The following is a 6,461-nucleotide window of genomic DNA, read 5'->3' as shown; positions in this document are numbered from 1 at the left end:
CTGAATCCATTTGGAGTAGCCAGCACCCAGCATGCAAGGAAGTACCTGGCAGCATGCCCATGAGCCAGCCATGTGCCCTTGTGGCTCAGAAGGCTGAGGGCAATTTGGATTGCTTTGGGTTGGTTTTTTTTTGAGACTCTTCTGCTTCTCACTGCTGAAGGTCTTCAGGAGCAGGTTAGATATCCAAACCCAAACTACCTGATGTTGCTGCAGAGCATCCACTTCCATGGAGCAGGACTTAGATTTCATTGCAAGATCTTTGCAGGCCTTTATTTTCTTGATTCTTCAGTGTCAGAGCTGTGGGAGCCATAAGGCAAAGGAGGAAGAGAGAATGGAGTGGCTGTGTAGAGGTGTGGATGCCCCAGCAGGTGCCAGTGGCTGCATCACATGTAGCTGAAGTAGAATGGAAGTCCTTTGCCTTGGCTGATGGCAGGTGGAAGCCTAGCACAGCAGTTTGGTGCAAGAGCAGTGCCATAGCCTGGGTGCACCAACAGACTGAGCCTGCCTGGGACCCCTGCCCCTGGCTGAGAGCCCTCCTAGTAGCCAGTCTAGTCCCTGCCAAAGCTGTGCCCCAGGGACAGTTATGCTCCCCGCCAACCCCTGCTCATCCAGACTCACTTGGCCTTGGCTCCAGCTCATTACCTTGTGTGGTCTGGTGCTGCCTGGGCTGTTGGAGGGACCTGTGACCTGTCACCAGCAGTGCTGCTCAGGTGCCATGGGACTGTGTCCTGCTGGTGCAGTCCCTTCCCACCTGTGTTGTCGGTGCCCTCAGCTCCTGGCTTGTCCTCCTCCTGGGGCAGCTGTGCTCCTTCCTGGCAGCTAACTATGTAGGGAGGCAGCAGTGGAGCCAGGAGGTGAGAGCTGATGCTGGAAGAGCTGTGTGGAGACCCTGAAGACAGGACTGCACATTGGCATTCAACAGGCAGCTCCTGCAGCTCCCAAAGCCATGCAATCTGCTCTGTAAATATTTAACTGCAGAAATTTAATCAACCTGCTTCTGGGAGTGAGGTATTTATGGCAACAGTGTTTGCTCTACCAGTGCTTTGGAGAGATGCTTTCCTTCTCCTAATGCTCTACCTCATTTGGCTTCCATTAATGTCAGTGTGAGAGCATAACCAAACTGCTTTCTCCTCTTGGCCCTGCTTTGCCTCTGGTTGCTCCTGGAGGCTAACTTGCTGCACATCCTCTTTCTCTGTGGACTGCTATCCTTGCAGGAAAAATGAGGGCTGGGGTTGGGGTTTGTTTTGAGAACTGATTCACAGAATCCTAGAATGGCTCAGGTTGGAAGGGACCTCAGAGCTCATCTGCTCCAACCTCCCCACCACAGGCAGGGACACCTCTCACCTAGACTCAGCTGCTCAAGGCCTCCTCCAGCCTGGCCTTCAACACCCCCAGGGAAGAGGCATCCTCAACCTCCCTGGGCAATTCCAGCTTTAAGAACCCACAGAATGTGGTCCCACAGCACCAAGCCTGTAGACAGCACTTTCCCTTTGCCCCATTTTCCTCTAGTGGAGATGTGTATTTTCAGGCCAGCTGTGTCAGAGGCACACACAGGAGGAGGTCACCCTGACACAGGGACATGCTGAGAGGCTGCTGCTGCTGTGGCTCAAGGGACCAAAACCAAACACTCTTGTAGTGGCCACAATAATGCAAGAGCCCAGAGCTGTGTGCAGGAGCAGAGGATCCAGGCGGGTGAGACTGGCCACAGCTGCAGGGCTCTGGTGTCACTGCTCTTAGCCTGCCTGAGAAGGTAACCAGGGTCGGGAACACTCAGAGCCATGTGCTTGCTGTGTCCACCTCCCTCTGTAGAAGGTGTTGCTGGAATAGTTTGTGGGTTTCCTCCTGGGGCTGGGGAAGCTACAAAGTGGAGGAGTGAGACTGGGCCCTGCTCTGAGCTCAGGTTTTTGGAGCAGGCCAGCTCTCTGGAGGCTCATGTAGATAGACTTACTGTGGGGAATACACTGCACCAGACTGTTAGGCTGGGGGGAGGAAAGGATGGCAATAAAGAGAGAGGACAAATGATGTCTGAGTAGCTCTCAGTCACTCTCAGCTGTTTAACACAGATTCTTAGGGTCCAGCACAGAGCCACAAAGCTGCTGCAGGCAGTGGAACATCTCCCTGTGAGGCCAGGCTGAGGGAGCTGGGGCTTGGAGCAGAGGAGCCTGAGGGCTGCCCTCATTGCTGGGATAAAGATGTGCAGGGCTGGAGCCAGGCTCTGCTCAGGGATGTCCAAGGACAGGACAAGGGGCAGTGGGGGCAAGCTGGAGCAGAGGAGGTGCTACAGGAACAGAAGGAAAAACTTCTTCACTGTGAGGGTGCCAGAGCCCTGGAGCAGGCTGCCCAGAGAGGCTGTGGAGCCTCCTTCTCTGCAGACATTCAAAACCTGCCTGGATGTGCTCCTGTGTCACCTGCCCTAGGAGATCCTGCTCTGGCAGGAGGTTGGACTGGATGATCTCTGGAGGTTCCTTCTAGCCCCTAACATTCTGTGGTTCTGTTGTCCTTCAGCTGGGAAAGGAAGCTTGTTCTGAGTGTGAAACTAACACCAATTACACTAAAGGTAAGGCTGTGGCTGCCTTACCCCAACCCTCATTCCTCTGGCTTCCCTCTCCTGCTTCTGCAGCCAGTCTGAGCAGTTAGGTTGAGGAAAAGTCAGCCCAAAGAGAGCTGGGTGAGCGGGAGGGAGACAGAGAATGAGTAAACTTCTTCAGAAGAGGTAGAAAAATAAGAGTGGTTGCTTCTGTTCTTCCAGCATGGATTTCTGCCCACCCTGGGGGTGCCAGCTCAACAGTCACTGCATCAGCAGGAGGTGGCACCATTGGTGTCACTTATTAATAAACCTCTTTGTGACTCCTCTTTTGCTTTCTTCTTCCTCTTCAAAACTCACTGTAGAGATGATTTTTTGTGTGTCCCTTTTTGAGCTGGCACAGAACAAAAGGTCCACCAGAGTTCCAGAAGCATCAGTAGCATTGTTCAGATGGACCCATGCTGAGATGCTCAAGGTCAAGCTTGGGCTGTTCCATGCAGACAGCTCCTCAAGGTGGTTCTTCCAGTCTCCTGAAATCTCTGCAAACCAGAAGCAGCTGCCTAAGATGAAGGCTGGCCAGAGATGCATGCAGCCCATGAAAGAAAGGTCAGCAGCTAACAGATTTGTTGCCTGTCTGAAACCTCTCCCTTTGCCTCTCCAGCAGCCCTCGCTGGTGCTGGATTTGGGGCCCAGGGGACCTTTGAGGCCCAGGGACTTTGTTCTCTGCTTTCTGTTTTCTGCTGTTGATGATTTTGTCTCTGAATCTGAGCCTCAATAAACTCTAATCCACATTTCAGTCCATTTCTAGAGCCTGGAAACCGTTTCCTGTGTGCCCTGCCCTAGGTGATCCTGCTCTGGCAAGGGGCTTGGGCTGGATGATCTCTGAAGGTCCCTTCCAAGCCCTGCCATTCTGTGCTTCTGTGATATGAAACCCATGAATGTCTGCCTAATGCACCCACCTGTGTCAAAGGGCAGGATGGATTGGGTTATGGCAAGGGAGGAGGGGGGAAAAAGATTACCTGCAGTCCACTAATGTTCCTTGAGAAGTCCCCAGGTGCTGTGGCTCCAGGAAGCAGGAGGAACAGCTTGCCCCAGCTGAGACTGGTCTGTGTGTGAGGAAGGCAGTGGGAACTGAGGTTGAGTTTGTCTGTGCAAACAGCTGCTGCACTGCAGAGCAGGAATGCTCCATAGATGCTCCTAAAAAATCTTCCTCTCTCCCCTCAGCATTTCAGTTAGGGAACAGAGGACTAAAAATAGCTGACTGTCTACAGCACCCAGAGAGCTGTGCTCGCTGATTACTCCTCTAGCATTTCATTTTTGTTCTCCTCAAGCTATCCAGGGTTTGGAATTTTGTCAAGTAACTCAGTCCCTCATTCAGTAAAAAAAAGAAAGAAAGAAAGAAAGATGGATTTAGCATCAAGCTGATACTCATCAACACATCTTGCATTCGTCTTTGCTCCTGCTGATCTTTCCTAACATTCTGCTCTGCTATGGACCAGCAATCAGGCTCTGGGAAGGCTTCCTAGCAACGCACCAAAACCATTCTAACAATGTTTTAAGAGGAAAAACAGGCTCCCTCCCTGGCCACTCACAGGGGGAAGCTGCAAACTGAGAGACGGGGTCACAGGGAAAGGAGGTGACCTGTGCTTATCCACTGAAAGGGAGAGAGCCCACAGTTCTAGCACCCTCTGACCCCCCACAGTTCCAGCACCCTCTGACCCCCCACAGTTCATAGAATCAATAAAGTTGGAAAAGACCTCAAAGATCATCAGGTCCAACCTGTCACCCAACACCTCATGACTACTAAACCATGGCTTCAAGTGCCACATCCAAGCCCTTTTTGAGCACCTTCAGGGACAGTGACTCCACCACCTCCTTTCTAGCACCCTCTGACCGCCCACAATTCTTGCACCCTCTGACCCCCCCAATCTAGCACCCTCTGAGCCCCACAGTTCTAGCACCCTTTGAGCCCCACAATTCTAGCACCCTCTGACCCCACAATTCTGGCCCCATCCTCCTCTTGTTTTAATGGAAACCCCAGAAAGGGCTCCACAAAGCAGAGCAAGTGTCAGAAATCGTGGAGTGTGGGGAGGGTGTGGTGTTCTTTATCCTGGGGCTAGGTTGGACAAGAGAAAGGGGCAAGAGAGAACAAGATCTGAGCTGTTCCATATTGAAAGAATGAGATCTCTAACCAGAAAGACTAAGAGCAAGGCAGCAGAGCAGGGCAGCTGTTAGCTTTTGTGTTTCATTGCTGATTAACTTAGATTTCGTCTGTGTTTCTGAAGCAACCTAGATAAAAGCTGCACCTTTAGGTTTGCTTACTTCTTTCTCCTTTTCCTCTCAGCGTGGGCTTTTGTCACTCCTCTCCTGCTTTTTGCGAGTGAAAAGGTGGAGCAGTGAGACCTAGACATGTCAGACGTTGCCCTCCCGTTCCAGCTTGCTCCTTTCCTCCTGTCAAATCTTAACCAAAACAAAAGCTCCCCGAATGGCCCAGTTAGAGCAGGTTTGCATCACCATGTGGGCAGATGTTTCCCCGGGGGGGTGCATTGTGTCGCTAAGCGTTGTTCACCGAGCTCCCATCCTCAGGTGGTTCTGCCTTGCCTCTGACACAGGGCACTGCCTATTGTGCAGATCTTTCCCTGCATGAATGAGCACGCAGACCATGTTTTGAACAAGGTTTGAGTTCTATAATTAGACATCTTGCAACACCAGAAAGCCTGCTAAGGATGGGGAGTGTCCTTCCACAGAGGCTCTGCCTTGAGAAGAGTTTCTCTCCTCTGTTGTAAGGAAAAGAACTTTGGTTATCAGTCAGAGTGTGCCCAGAATGAAGAGTAGATGTGCTTGGAATTAGATTCTTTTCTGAACAGCTATTTGGGTGTATAAAAACCTTGCAAGGCATCCCAGCTCAGGCCCTTACAGGATCACAGGGTGTTAGGGGTTGGAAGGGACCTCTGGAGATCTTCAAGTCCAACCCCACCACCCCCTTAGTATATTTCTGTTTGGCTGTGACTCTTGTAGAGCTTCTACATGGAAAAAAAAATCCCTGTGTGCCTTTATGGAACGTGTCCAGAGAAGGGCCACGAGCATGAGCAGAGGGCTGGAGCTCCTCTCCTGTGAGGACAGGCTGAGAGAGTTGGGGCTGTGCAGTCTGGAGGAGAGAAGGCTCTGAGGAGACCTTATTGTGACCTTCTAGTATCTGAAGGAGGCTACAGAGAAGCTGGGGAGGGACTTTTTAGGGTGTCAGAGAGTGATAGGTCTGGGGGGAATGGATCCAAGCTGGAGGAGGGGAGATTGAGATTAGACTTTAGGAAGGAGCTCTCCCCCATGAGGGTGGTGAGAGACTGGCACAGGTTGCCCAGGGAGGTGGTGGAAGCCTCATCCATGGATGGTGTTAAGGCCAGGTTGGATGTAGCTCTGAGCAGCCTGCTGTAGTGTGAGGTGTCCCTGCCCATAGCAGGGGGGTTGGAAGTGGATGATCCTTGAGGTCCCTTCCAGTTCTGTGACTAAGGATTTAGCTTCAATCTCTGACACTTTTGCAAGAGAAAAAACAACCATACAAATCTGCAGGTTCGCATTGCCAAGGACTGGCAGTCGTCTGCTTGCAGTATTCAGGACAATGGAAAAGAATCTCTTTCCCTGGGGGAAGGCATCGTGGTTCTTAACAGCCTTCAAAGGCAGCAGCAGCTGACTGCTCGGGCAGCCACGTCAATGGACAGCCTTGGTTTGTTGTTTTTTCTCAGTCGCTGCAGCTAGCCCGGTGCAGAAGAGCCCTGAGGGATGACCATGTGGTGGAATCCTTTCCCTAGGGTTGCTTTATGTGGTGGTGTAGTGACACTGTAGCATCTTTGGGGAAGCAATGGTGTGCTCAAGTCTTTTAAAGGGGACTTCAAGTGAAGGAGCAGAGACCACGTAGCTCAAAGCCAAACTTCCCAGCCCC

The sequence above is a fragment of the Melanerpes formicivorus genome, unplaced genomic scaffold (genome assembly GCF_026170545.1).
Source record: "Melanerpes formicivorus ecotype bairdi unplaced genomic scaffold, bMelFor1.0.p_v2 SCAF_29, whole genome shotgun sequence".
In the NCBI taxonomy this organism is placed as follows: Eukaryota; Metazoa; Chordata; class Aves; order Piciformes; family Picidae; genus Melanerpes; species Melanerpes formicivorus.
The sequence above is the reverse complement of the archived record's forward strand: the minus strand, read 5'-3'. Positions refer to the sequence as shown.